Genomic DNA, 15,379 nt, shown 5'->3' on the forward strand with positions numbered 1-15,379 from the left:
TTCTCCTCAATTTTAGCCACAATTTGTTGTCATCTATATAGTCAAATACCTTTGCATAGTCAATGAAACACAGATAGACATTCCTTTGCTACTCTTTGCTTTTGGCCAAGATTCACACATGACATTGGAGACAATATCTGCAGTCTGGCCTATTCTAAATTCAGCTTTTATTTCTGGTAGTTATACGTTAATGTACTATTATAGTAGTTTTGAATAAGTCCTCAAAGTAGAGCAGGAAAGCACTGCACGGTTCAAAATCAGGAAAGGAGTGCATCAGGGATGCATTCTGTCTTCATAACTTTTCAATCTATTTGCTGAACAGATAATTCGGGAAGTAGGGATTTATGAGGAGGAATATGACGTCAGGATTGGAGGTAGACTCATCAACGCTCTACGTTATGCATATGACACACCTTGCTTGCTGAAATTGAAGAAGACCTGAAGCACTTGCCGTAGAAGGTCAAGGACTGTATTCTTCAATATGGATTGAAGCTCAACATGAAGAAGACAAAGATACTCACCACTGGGCCAACTGGCAGCACCATGATGGATGGAGAAGAGATTGAGGTTATTAACAGCTTCGGTTTCCTTGGCTCCACAATCAACTTCTTACTACTGTTGTTGTTGTTGATGATTGTCATCAAGCCAAGCACAATTCATAGAGACCCTATGAACAAAAGACCAAAAGCCTTTCTATAACTACAGACATTTATCAAAGTTCATAGAGTTTCCAGAGGAATTTTGTTTAGGAAGTGGATGCCACTCCTGCTAGCACTCAGAAAATCAAAAGAAAAATTGCATTGGGAAAACCTTCCGTCAGGACCTCTCAGAGTAATGAAAAGTAAAGATGTCAGTCTAGAGACTAAGGTGCACCTAATTCAGGCCATGGCCTTCACAATTACTTGCTATGTGTTAGAGAGCTGGACAATGACTAAGGGTGATAGAAGAAGAATCAGTGTCTTTGAATTGTGGTACTGGAGACAAGTCTTGAACATACCATGGACTGCCAAGAAAACAAATAGGTCTGTCTTGGAGAGGGTGAAACCAAGTTTGTCCTTGGATGCTAGGATTTTAAAGCTCTTTCTCACATACTCTGGACACGTGGCCAAGAGAGAATGGTCCTTGAAGAAGGACATCATGCTTGGAAGGGTGGAGGGACAGTGCTGGAGAGGAAGACCTTATATAAGATGGCTTAATACAGTAACTGGAGCAATGGGGGTTGGTGTGTCTGAATTAGTGAGACTGGCTCAGGACAGGACAGGCTTCAGAGCTGCTGTATATAGGGTCACTATGGGTTGCAGGCTATTTGATGGCACTTTACAGCAAGACTTTTTGGAAAATCTTCAGCAAGATTTTGCTTATGTGTAATATTAGTAATATTGTTTGATTATTTCCACTGTCAGGACACCTTTTTTTGAAATGGGAAGAAATATGGATTTCTTTAAGTCAGTTGGCAAGATAGTTGTCTTCCAGATTTCTTGGTACAAACTGGTGAGCATGTCCAGGGAAGCATTTGTTGAAATATGTCAATTGGTATTCCATTGATTGCTAGGGCCTTATTCTTTGCCAAGTCTTTGAAAACAGCCCGAACGTCCACCCTCATCACCACTGCCTCTTGATCATATGTTGTTTCTCGAAATTCTGTGTCAGTCATTTCTTTTTGGTACAGTGACTCTGTATGCTTCTTCCATCTTCTTTTTTTGCTTCTTGCATAATTCAATAGTCTGTCCATAACAACCTTAAGTATTCCAACTCATGAATTTGTTCTTTAGTTTCTTCAGTTTAAGAAATGCCAAGCAAGTTTGGCCCTTTTAATTTTCTAATTTCAGCTCTTTGCACATTTTATCTTAATATGTTGCTTTGTTTTCCCTTTCTGCCCTTTGAGATATTTCATTTTGCTCCTTAACTTCCTGATTTCTCCCCTTTGCTTTGGCTTGTTGGTGCTCTGTTGCAATATTTAGAGTCTTTTCTGGCATCCAATTCAGTCTTTTCTTCCTCCTCTGTCTTTGTAATGACCTTTTGCATTCTTTGTGAATGATATTCTTGATATCCTCCCACAGCTTTGTTCATTAGTATTCAAAGCCTCAAATCTGTCCCTGAGACAGTTTTAAAATTCAAGTGGAATAGACTCAAGATCTAGTTTTTGTTACTGTGGATTTGACTCAACCTACTTTAGCTTTAGTTTAAACTTGCATATAAATAGTTGATGATCAGCACCTGGCCTAGTTTTCATTGCTGATACCGAGCTTCTTCAACAATTCTTTCCAGAGATGTAATCAATCTGATTCCTATACTTACCATCAGGTGATATTGATGTTTATAGTCTGTGTTTAAGTTTCATAGAAAAGATATTTGTAATTAATAAATCATTGATTGTACAGAATTTTATGATTCTATCCCTAGCCTCATTTCTGCCACAAAATTCATGTTTCCCAACTACTGCAAAGTCACCATGTGGGTTGAGATCACCAATCTTCCTGACAATATACCCAAAGCAAGTGAGATGAAGTTTCATGATCCTTGCTCAGAGGGTCACTCTGATTTAACTTTCTTCAGGGCAGATTTGTTTGACCTTTTGGTAATCTATGGTGCACTGTTCTTTGCCAAAGTCATAATTCAAAGGGATCCCTACCACTTCCATCATCCTTATTTGTTGTCCATCTTCCGTATGCATAGGGAGCAATTGAAAATACCATGGCTTAGCTCAGGCACATCTTAGTTTGTAAGTTGGCCTTATTCTTTAGGACTTTGGAGAGGTCCTCGACAACAGATTTCACCACTGCAATGTGTCTTTTGAAATTTTTACTGTTGCTATCATGGGTATTGTGGTAGATCCGAGTAAAATGAAATTATTGACAACTTCAATCTTTTCTCCATCTATTATGACTTTATCTCTTGATTCAATAGAGAGAATTTGTATTTTCTTATTGTTGAATCCATATTGAAGGTTATAGACTTATCATCTGCAGCAAGCATGTTGAGTCCTCCTTACTATCTGCAAGTAATGTTGTTTCATCTGCTTAGCACAAACTTTTGACAAGCCTTCCTCCAATTCTGATCCTTCCTCCAATCCTGATACCATATTTTTCTTCATACAATCCAGTTTTTATAATAATGTGGCCAGCATGTAGATTAAATAGGTAAAGAGAAAGGACAGAATCCTGATTTTAAACTGTGCAGTGATGGGTTGTTGTTGTTTGTTGTTATGTGCCATCGAGTCACCTGCGACTCATAACGACCCTATGTACAACAGTCCTAAACCCTGCTCTATCCTGTCAATCTTATTGTCTCTGATACACCTACCTCCATTATCCCAGCCACTGAATCAATCCATCTCATCAAAGATCTTCCTCTCTTGCACTGTCCCTGTACCCTCCCAAGCATGACATCCCTCTCCAAGAACTGCTCCTGCCTTGCGCCATGTCCAAAGTATATCAGACAAAGCTTCTGAATCCTTGCCTCCAAGGAAAAGCCTGGCTTCACCCTCTTTAGGATGAACTTGTTTGTTCTCCTAGCAGTCCTTTGTATATTCAGTACTCTTCTCCAGCACCACAGCTCAAAGGCATCCATCAATTCTTCTTCTACCATTGCTAGTCATTGTCCAGATCTCTGATGGACAGCAAATAATTGCAAAGACTATCGCATGTATCAGGTGCACTTTAGTTTCCAGACTGACATCGTTGCTCTTCAGTACTTCAGATCAGACTTTCCCAAATCAATTCATCTTTTACTTTCCTGGCTGCTAGTACCAAAAGTGTTGTCTGTAGAACCAAGCAAACTAAAGCTGTTGACAATCTCAACCTCTTCACCATCTATCATGCTGCTGCCAATTGGCCCAGTGGTGAGAATCTTTGTTTTCTTAATGTTGAGCTTCAATCCATATTGAAGGCTGCAGTCCTTCACCTTCTGCAGCAAGCGTTTCAGGTCCTCCTCAGTTTGAAGAAGCAGGGTTGTGTCATATGCATAACGTAGATTGTTGATGAGTCTGCCTCCAATCCTGATTGCCACATTTCTCCTCATAGAGGAGAATCTGTTCCAAATATAGATTAAAATAATATGGAGATAGGACACATCCTTAGCCTTAAGTCTATCTCACCTGAATTTCAAAACCATCTCAGGAGCATGTTTGAGGCCTTGAACACTAATGAGTGAAGACCAGCTAAGCTGTGGGAACATATCAAGTATATTATCCAAGAAGAATACAAAAAGTCCTTGTGAAGGCTTTATTCACTAGTGTTCAAAGGCTCCACCCTATTCCTGAGTTGTCTTTTAAATTCATGGGGCATAGACTCAAGGTCAAATTTTGATTACTGGGGATATGATTTAATCCTCCTTAGTTTTAATTTGAACTTGCATATGAGCAATTGATGATCTGTCCCACAATGAGCAGCTGGCCTAATTTTTACTGTTGATATTGAACTTCTCCAACGGTTCCTTCCACAGATGTAATCAGTCTGATACCTGTGCATCCCAACAGGTGAAATCCATGTGTATAACCTGTTTCTACATTTCTTAAAAAAGATATTTGCTATGAATAAATAATTTATTATATAGAATTCTATCATTCTATCCCCAGACTCATTTCTGTCACAAAGTCCATATTTTCCAACAACCAGTCCTTCTTTGTGATTCCCAACTTTTGCATTTCAGTGACCCATTATTATTAAAGCATCTAGGTTAGTTGTTAGATCTATTTCTTCCTCTTTGGCTCTGGTTGTAGGTACATAAATTTGAATGATAATGGTATTAACAGGTCATCCTTGTACACAAATGAATATTATCCTGTCATATTGCATTTCAATATGACAATATTTCAAGTGGATCTAGAAATGGCCTTTCTAACTATGAAAGTAACCCCGTTTTTCCTCACCTTTTCATCTCCAACATAATAGACCATATGTTCTTGGGATTCAAAATGTCAAATCCATGCCAACAATCTCATTTCACTAATATCCAATATGTTAATATTTATACATTTCATTTCTTTCTTTACAATGTCCAGTTTTCCTACATTCATACTTCTCATATTCCACGTACCAATTGTTAATGTCTTCTTACAACTGTTCCTCTTCCTTTGTGTTTTCTAATTTGAGGGTTCAACTTTGTTGCCATATCTGTCAGTGTACTCTAAGTGTACTCTGCTGTACATAGAGTTTTCAAAGGCCAGTTATATTCAGAGGTAGATGGCCAATCCTTCTTCCTAGTCTATCTTAATTTGGATGTCCACTGTTAGGAGAATTTCTGACAGACAAGTATTTTAACCTAGCACGTGAACAGACACTACCCGTATAGAAATAACCAATACATTCACTGCATCCCCCCCCCAAGAACATGTGACTTGTCTCTACCCTTTCCCTGCTTCCTCCCATTCCTTTAACACCTGGTTACCTAATTCAGGCCATTGTTTTCTCAATTACTTGTTATGCTTCAGAAAGTTGGACAATGACTAAAAATGACGTAGAAGAATCAATGCCTTTGAATTGTGTGCTGGGGAAGAATCTTGAACACACAATGGATTGTCAAGCAAACAAATAGGTCTGTCTTGGAGAGGGTGTAGCCAAGTCTTTCCTTGGAGGCTAGAATTTTGAAGTTCTGCCTCACTTACTTTGAAAAAGTGGCCAGGAGTGATCAGTCCTTGGAAAAGGACAACATGCTCGGAAGCGTGGATGGACAGAGGAGGAGAGGGAGACCTAGGATAAGATGGATTGATACAGTAACTAGAACAAAGGTGTTGGAGTGTCAGAATTAGTGAGATTGGCTCAGAACAGGGAAGGGTTCAGAGCTGCTGTACATAGGGTCACTATGTGTCACTGGTGACTCAACAAATAACATTCTATATAGGTTTGGAATCAAGAGTGACATCCAGTTCCTAAACAACTTGTCTCCAGAAACTCTATGAACTTTGATAAATGTCAATAGTTTTAGAGGGGCTTCAGACCTTTTGTTCATGGGTCACTATGAGTCGTGCTTGACTCAAAGGTAATCAACAAGAACAACAACATTGCACAGACAGAGGAGAAAGAAAAGACCAAGATGGATGTCAGGAAAAAAAATACAACAACTCTGAATATTGCTCTAGAGCAGTGAAATACCAAATCAATGGGAACAAATCAAGATGTGAAGAAATTGAACTGTATATTCCAGAGGGCATTGTGGAAAGATAGCTTAAAGTATTACAACGAAATGTACAAGGATCAAAAGGGCCACACTTGCTCAGCATTTCTTAAGCTGAAGGAACTGAAGAATAAATTCAAGCCTCAAGTTGCAATACTTAGGGATGCTTTGGGCAGAATATTAAATGATTCAGGAAGAACTAATAGAAGATGGAAAGAGTATACAGAATCATTGTTGTTTGTTAAGTTTTTTATTTTTTGAGGGGGCAGGAGATAACTGCTTCTTGGTCTATGTATTGATTTTGCATGAACATAATTATTTCGGGATTCTCATTTTTCTCAATGTTATCCATAATGTGCCATTATCCACACAGTCAAATACTTTTGTATAAGAAATAAAGTCCAAGTAAACATCTTTCAGGTGTTCGCTGCTTTTAGCGAAGATCTACCTGACATCAGCAATGATATTCCTTGAGCCATAGTCTCTTCTGAGTCCAGCTTCTATATGCACTTCACCTCATGGGTTATGCAGGAATCAGATTTACTACATTTGTGGAAAGAGGTGTTGGAGAAGGTCAATATCAGCAGTTAAAACCAGACGAGAGGCTTACAGTGAAACAGACCTTCAATTACTCATGTGAAAGTTCAAGTTGATATTGAAGAAAATAGCTACATGTCCATAAGAAATAACGTAGGAACTCGGGTGTATTCCAACTGAATTTAAAAACAGTCTTAGGAATAGTTTTCATGTATTGAACACTAATAACTAAAGACAAATGACCAGAAGATTTATGAAATGACATCAAGAACATCATTCAGGAAGAAAACAAAAGGCTTTTAAAAAAAAACAGGGGAGAAAGAAAAGACCAAACTGAATGTCATAAGATACTCCGAAACTTACATTAGGATAAAATGAAGAAAAAAAAATAATGGAAAATAATGCAGAATTAAGAAAGGTAAATAAAATATTCCAAAGGGCAGCTTGAGAGGGGAAACAAAGAATTGCAATGAAATGTACAAGGAAATGGAGTTGGAACATTTAGGAAAAGAACATACTCAGCGTTTATCAAACTGAAAGAACTGAAGAATATGTTTAAACCTTAAGTTGCAACACTGAAGGATTCTGTGGGCAAATTTGTGAATGAAGAAGGAAGCATCATAAGAAGATGAAAGGAATACAGAGTCACCGTATGAAAAATACTGGTTAATTCTGAATCATTTCAGGAAGTGGCATATGATGAAAAACCAATACTACTAATGGAAAAAGCCCCAAAGCTGCACTGAAGATATTGGCAAAAAATAAGGCCCCAGGAATTGATGGAATACCATTGAGGTGTTTTGGAAAATAGATGCGACTTTGGACATGCTCATGAGTCTCTGACAGCAAATATGGAAGATAGCTACTTATCCAACTGACTAGAAATGATCCATAGTATTTTCCCATTGTCAAAACATTGATCCAATAAAATTGCCTTTAGTTGGAAATAATAAAACAATGTTATTCATATCACATGCAAATGAAATCTTACTGAAATTATTTTAAAATAGCTGAAAAAGTAGAAATTGTCCTATAGGTTCCATAAAGGGTGTGTACAATTACAGGACATTTTGTGGAAGTCTGTTACTGCTAATAATGAGAAAAAACATATCCTTTTTTATTTCTCTGTTGTTGCATATATTCATTTTTAAAATCAAAGTATTACCATGCAATTTCCGAGAGTTTGAAATGGACAATGAAAAGGGGTGAACTCTCTCTGCATTGCTCAAGCTGAGAGAACAAATAACCAAATTTGGACCTTGAGTTGTCATACTGAAAAGTGCTATGGAAAATATACTGGATGATCCAGAAATTATCAAAATAAAATAGAGGAAATGCACAAAATCACTGTACCAAAATCCTGATGGACACTGAAAAATTTCAAGAAGTATCATATGACCACGAGCCAATGGTAATGAAAGAAGAAGTGGAAGCTGCATTGAAGACATTGGTAAAAAATAAGGTCCTAGCAATGGATGAAATACCAATTGATTTATTTTAATTAGCAGATACAGCCTTGAATGTGCTTACCAGTCTATGCTAGGAAATTTAGAAGACAGCTGTCTGGCCATCTGATTGGAAGATGTCCATAATTGTTCCCATTTCCAAGAAAAGTAATCTAACAGAATGTGGTTGCTATCAAACAATATCATTAATATTACATCCAAGCAAAATATTGCTAAATATTATTCAAAAACGGCTAAAACAGTATATAGATAGAAAAGTTCCTGAAGTTCAAGCGGATTTAGAAGAGGTTATAGCACCAGGGATGTCATTGTTGATGTTAGATGGATCCTGGCTGAAAGTAGAGAATACCAGATGAAAGTCTATTTTTGCTTTATTGACTGTGTAAAAACATTTGACTGTGTGGGTTATAACATGTTGTGGCTGACATTGAGAAGAACGGGAATCTCAAAGCACTTAATTGTATTCATTTAAAACCTTTACCAAGAAGCTGTTGCGTAGACAGAGCAGGGAAATTGCATGATTTAAAATTAAGAAGGGAGTGCATCAGGTTTGTATTCTCTATCCATACCTTTTCAATCTGTATGTTGAGTTAATTATTTGAGAACCTGGACTCTAGAAAGAAGAATTTGCCATTAGGATAGAAAGAAGACTCATTAATAACCTGTGTTATGAAAATCACACTATGAGAGCAAGGAAAACTTGAAGCACTTGTTGCAGAATATCAACAAATGTAGCCAATATAGTAAAGATTGCATTTCAGGGTTAAGAAAAAAAAAGATTTTTATCACAGACCAACAGTAACATTATGGAGGATTGAAACTTGCTGAAAGAGATTGAAAGTGTCAACAACTTCATCTTACTTGGATCCACAATTAACATCCTTGGTACCAAAAGTCAGAAAATCAGGAGACTTATTGCATTGGGAAAGTCTATAGTTAGAGACCTCTACAAATTAGTGAGGAATAATGATGACAGGTTGAGGGCTGAGGTGCATCTGACTCAGGCCATGGATTTTGCAATCACATGCTATGCATCTGAGAGATGGACAATGAATAGGGATGACAGAAAAAGAATTGATGCATTTGAGTGGTAGTGCTGGAGAAGAGCACTGAACATTCCATGGATGGCAAAAACCCAAAGCAAAACAATAAACAACCAAACCCCCAAAACCCACACATATAAATATGTCTTGGAGAGAGTGCAGCCAGATAGCTCTTTGGAGGCAAAAATGATGAGGCTTCACCTCACATACTTGGGAAATATAGCTAGGAGGGGTTATTCCTTGGAGATGATCGTAAAGAGAGCTAGGAAGGGTGGAGGGTCAGCGAAGGAGAGGAAGACCCTCAACCAGGTGGATTGTTGTGACTACCACAATGGACTCTTGTGTGTCAGGATATGTGAAGATGGCATAATATAGAATGGGGTTCAGATTTACTATTCAAGAGGTCACTATAAATTGCACTCAATTTGATGGCACCTAACAACAACAACAACAACCAACAACTCATATAATTGTCACACATGTAACAAACTTCACTTATTAATTCCTACTGATTCAACAAAATTATATTTCATTTCCCATACAGCCTTCTGGATTCATCACTTTAAAAATGACTAATAGTTCCTCCTCTCTGTTTTCATAATACTCTGAGCTTATTTTTAACCACCACACATACTGAGTTCTAGTAATATGATTTCTTTAACTATTTTTCATCTCTAATTATGATCTTTTCAAGGTTGTAGGTTGAACTTTGCATATTTTTATTTTTTTTCATATCTTTCTATCTGAGCATCTGAGTATTACAGTATAAAGACATTCAAGGAAGGAATATTTGTTAAATTGATTAGGACTAATCTTTCTTAGGGAATGACAGAATGGTAAGAATTCTACACTGTGAGGTGGAAATTTGTTGTTAGTTGCCATTAAATCCACTATATAACTCATAGAGACCCTATGGACAGCAAACTGAAACCATCCCCTTTTCCTCTCCTATCCTCATGATCTCTGCAATTTTCAAGCCAATTGTTTCAGTCACTTTGTTAATCCTTCTCATTAAGGGTCTTCCTTTCTTTCATTCAGTCCCTACACTTCCTAGTAGGTACATTTTTTCTTTTAATTTTGCTTTTTCTTTTTTTTTAATATTCATTTTTATTAATTTTAATGAACATTTACAGATATTTTGGATTTCCATTCATTCATTGTTGCACTTTTCTCCCTCCACACCCCTCCCTCCCCAGTCTGCTCTTCTCTTTGAAAAGTAAAAGAAAAAATTCCTTCATTTGTATATACAATTCTCCCCTCCCCCACCCCACTCCAAGTACACTCAACTAGGTAACCATAATACCCCATCATATATTGCTTTTAAACTGTTCCCTCCCTCATCTGTTTCAATGCAGTATGCATAATTTATCCAGTTTTTCTCATTCATATACCAACTCTGATGTCAGTCCCATTCTACAACAGTGGCATTATGCAGAGATATTTCACTCAGCATAATGTCCTCCAGAGACACCCATGTTGAATAATATTGCATGAGTTCCTTGTTTTTTAATGTAGCGTAGTATTCCATTCTGTGAATAGACCACAGCTTTTCTATCCATTCATTTGTTGATGTCACTTAGGTTGTTTCCAACTCCTTGCTATTGTGAACAAAGCCACAATAAACAAGGGTGTGCATATATCTGGTTGGATGGCGGTTGTGGTCTGTTTAGGGTATATTCCCAGCAGTGGATTTTTTAAGGACTCTTGACAATATACTCAAAGTATCTGAGATGAAATTTCACTATCCTTATCTGTAAGGAGCACCATTGTTGCACTGCCTCCAAGATAGACTAGTTTTTTCTCTCAGGATATTATATTCAATATTCTTCACTAGTCTTTATTCATTATCCAATTTTCACATACACATAAAACAAGATAAAACACCATTAGTTGATTCAGGAATACCTTAGTCCTTAAACTTATATCCTTAATTTGCATTACTTTAAAGAGGTTCTTAACAGCATGAGCACAGAGGTAGGATAGTCTTTATTCAAAGCAGTTTAACAGCAGTGTTGAGGGACCCACCTACATTTAGCAGCCCTGTCGAATGGTCATAGAGATATAAACTAAACAGACTAAAGAACATTTTGCTTATAGAGGGAAAAGAGATTACAATATCATGTACTAGGGAAATACCATGAATAAACAATTTCATTAATAAAACTTAGTCTATTCTTAATTTATATCTAATTAGATAATACATTTCATTTGATAGATAACAATTTCCTTGTCTTTTCTGTCTAATGATAAATAAGGGGATATTGATTGAGGTTTAAAACTAAGTCAGTGGTTGGTGTTCCACTACAAGATGAGTACAAAGTCAGGATATAAAAATGTATTGTGGATCTATAGATTTTGTATGTTTGTTTGATCTCTTACTTCTTCAGTAGGAAATATATTCAAAGACATGTATTGAAATGATGGTTTTCTTAGTTTCTATTAGAGATTACTTACTTTTCTAGAGCTACTACAGCACAAAAGAATGACTTTAACAAACAAATGTATTCCTTCATGGTGTAAAAGGTTAGAAATCCAGTTCTAAGTACCAGATTTCTTTGTCAGGAAAAAGTGTTTGGTTCTTCTGGTGGTTTTGTTTTGTCCATTTGCTTTTTAATATTTTTTAAAATTAGTTCTAAAAGAAGATCATTGTCTCTTTACAACATCATTAGAACTGATAGCCTCTGGAGATATCTATGTGTCTTGGCATAAATATTCTTTTGTGTTGAGGATATTTTTCAGAAGAACAACCTGGATCCAAAGGGCATAGTCTGCTCATGGCTCTTCTTTATTGGTAGCACCGAGGCCCTCTCTGTTTTATTCTCTCTCCTTTTAGCTTTTAAAAAATGAAAGATATTTCAAACTACATCCTATTGAAACTCTCCTTACATATGATCAAGGGTACGATTGTATTAAAGATATTGTGTGCTGTGCTTAATTTACTTAAAATGTATTGTTTTGCAGATCATGGATGATAATTGCATAACTGCTATATTGTCATTACATTCAAAATCATTGAGAATTGTGGCTTTGCTAAGTAAATACATTTTGTGGGAATAAAACTCCATCCAAGACTAGTCTTTTCACTTTTTTAAAAATTCGTATTTTTATTTTTAAAATGTATGGTTTAAAATAAAAAATATTCATCAAGATTATATCCTTTCTCGATACCTATTCAATCTGTCTGCTGAGCAAGTAATTAAAGAAGATGAATGTGGCATCATTATTGGAGGAAGACTCAACAACAAACTACTTTATGCAGATGATACAGACTAGCTTGCAGAAAGTGAAGAGAAGTTAGAATCTCTTGCTGAAGATGGTCAAAGACTATAGCTTTAAAAAAATTGTTATACCTCAATAACAAGAAAACAAAAGTCTTCACCACTGCATCATTAGGCCATCTATCTTCATGGGGCTAGGAGCGTAGGTAACTGTGCAACAATGAATGAATATTAAAAAAAAAAGTAAACTGGGGTAGAAGGTAGGGAGGAGAAGGAAGTAAAATGTGCAACAATGAATGAATGAAAATCCAATTACTCTGTAAATGTTCTTTGAAATAACAAAATAAAATTTTATTAGATAACAACAAAGATTCACCTGATGAATACCATGGTGTTTTTCACAACTTACTATGCATATGACAGTTGGACAATGTATAAATAAGACCAAAGAGGAATTGTGGTGTTTGAGAAGAATATTGAATATATCATGACCTGTCAAAAGAGCAACCAAATCTGTATTAGAGGGCTTGAATATAGACAATTACATCCTTAGAGGCAAGGATGGTAAAACTTGCCTCACATACTTCGAGAATGTTGTCAAGAGGGACCAGTCCTTAGGAAAAGACATCATGCTGAGAAAGGTAGAGTGTTAGTGAAATAGAAGAAGACCTTCAACAAAAATTTCAAGGGCATAATGAAAATGGGAATTTTGCTCTTCTTGATTTTCTTATTTTAAATAGAACTTCATACTTCAAACCCTTAAAAAAAGATGGATTCACAGAATGTCTACAACAGGCTTGAGCGTAATGGAGATTTTGGGATAATTGTGCAACATAAGTTCAGATCTGTTGTTCCTAGGGTTGCTGTGAGCTTTAGTCCACTCAATGACATCAGTCAACAACAATATATATTTAAAAATTTGGTTGATGCCTTGGAGTCAAGGATGACTCTTAGAGACCCTATGAACAAAAGGCTTGAAGCCCCTCTACAGCTATTGACATTTATCATAATTCATAGGGTTTCTGGAGGCATATTACTTAGGAAATGGATGCCACTTCTGCTTCAAAACTGGGGAAGAGGGTAGAGGGAATGGTGCAGCAATGAAGGAGTGGGGGCCCAGGATCCCTGTAAATGTTCATTAATACTAAAAAAATTTAATATAAAAAGCATATATTCTTTTGATTCTGCTAGTGGCTAATGTTTTCTGAAATGATTACATGAATGAATCATGTTGTATTGATTTCCTTTCTACAGCATGTTGTTGTATAGCCATGTTTATATGATTACAGGAATATGTGACATGTGTTAAGGGGAGCAACAGAACTTCACATCAAATATTTTGCAAAAGGTAATCTTCCCTCTTTTTCTCTTGTGAAAGTCCTAACTAGTGATGAAAGTTTCATATTGTTATTTGTTTAGACAAATTCATTTAGGCAAATATGTGATGAGTGCCGATTTTGTGCCACTATTCTAGTTATTTGAAACTTTAGAATATAAAATGAGAAATTTCTGGTTTTGAGAGAGTTTGTTTTATTTTCTTTGCTATTGTTGTTGTTCTTTTAGTAGTTCAAACCCTACCAGAGCTCCCTTTTGGTACGTTAAGAGATCTAATACATTTAATGGATTCAATAATATTAATAAATATCTTCTTTATTTACTCTTTGACTTCTTCAGCTTTTCCTTTTTATTTTTCATATCTGATATTTATCATTACCATTCATTTACTGATCCTTCTGCTTTTAATCCGGTATACACCTTTACCTAGAACAGGATTCTCTGGCCCTAAAAGCCATCCTGTATTCTCTCTTCTTTTCTTTTTGGGAACAAGATTTACATATTCTGTCTATGAATGTGCTACATTTAGGTTTGCTGGGAAGGCAAAAACGAGTAATCCTCTTTTTAGTAGTCTTCATATCTTATCTGTATGTTTCCACCCCAAAACATAATATTTATCTTATTAATATTATAAGCAAGGTATTCAATATCTTTGGTGGAGGGGCACAAATACTCTGTACTTGTATATTCCTACCCAGCCATGTGGTTAAAATAAAAGTCAATTATTAGGAATGTCATAATGAGAAATCTACTGAATAATTCTTACTATTGTTATGTACCATTGAGTCACTTGTGAGTCATAACTACCCATGTAAAACAACTCTGAACCCTCCTCTATCTTGAGCTAATTTCATTGTCTCCAACACATCTATCCCCGTTACTCCAGTCACTGAGTCAATACATGTCATCCAGTTTCTTCCTCTCTTGCAATATACATCCACCCATCCAAGCATGATGGCCCTCTCCAAATACTGGTCTCTCCTTGAAACATACCAAAACTATGTCAAATGGAGCTTCAGAAACCTTGCTTTCAAGGGACAGTCTGGTTTCACCCTCTCCAGGACAGACCTATTCATTCTTTTAGCAGTCCATAGTATGTTCAGTACTCTTTCCAAGCACCACAACTCAAAGTCATTGAATCTTCTATTGTCCAGCTCTCTCATGCATAGTAAGTAATTGTGAAGACCATGGTTTGAATCAGGCACACTTTAGTTCCTAGAATGACTTCATTGCTCTTTAGTACTCTGGAGACATTCCTAAGCACATATTTTCCCAGGGGAATTTGTCTTTTGATTTCCTGGCTGCTGGTGTCAAGTGTTGATTGCGGAAACAAGTAAGCCAAAGCTGGTAACAATCTCAATCTCTGTCATGATTCTGTCATTTGGTCTAGTGATGAGAGTCTTTGTTTTCTTGATGTTGAGCTTCAATCCATAATGAAATACTTTAGGTCCTTCGCAGCTTCAGGAAGCAAGGTTCCATCATCTGCCTAACACAGGTTGTTGATGAGTATTTCTCCATTCCTGCTGTCACATTCCTTCTCCTAATGTTCATCCTTTAAAAATGTTCCCTCTGGAGGCCATCCTTGCCTTCGTGGACCACAAGAAGCAGGGCTGTCAGCTCTTCCAGGACTCAGAACGCAAAGACTCCGAGTCTCTGAGCTGCCTCC

Source organism: Elephantulus edwardii, unplaced genomic scaffold (assembly GCF_000299155.1).
Source record: "Elephantulus edwardii isolate Elephantulus edwardi_28Jun2011 unplaced genomic scaffold, EleEdw1.0 scaffold00290, whole genome shotgun sequence".
In the NCBI taxonomy this organism is placed as follows: domain Eukaryota; kingdom Metazoa; phylum Chordata; class Mammalia; order Macroscelidea; family Macroscelididae; genus Elephantulus; species Elephantulus edwardii.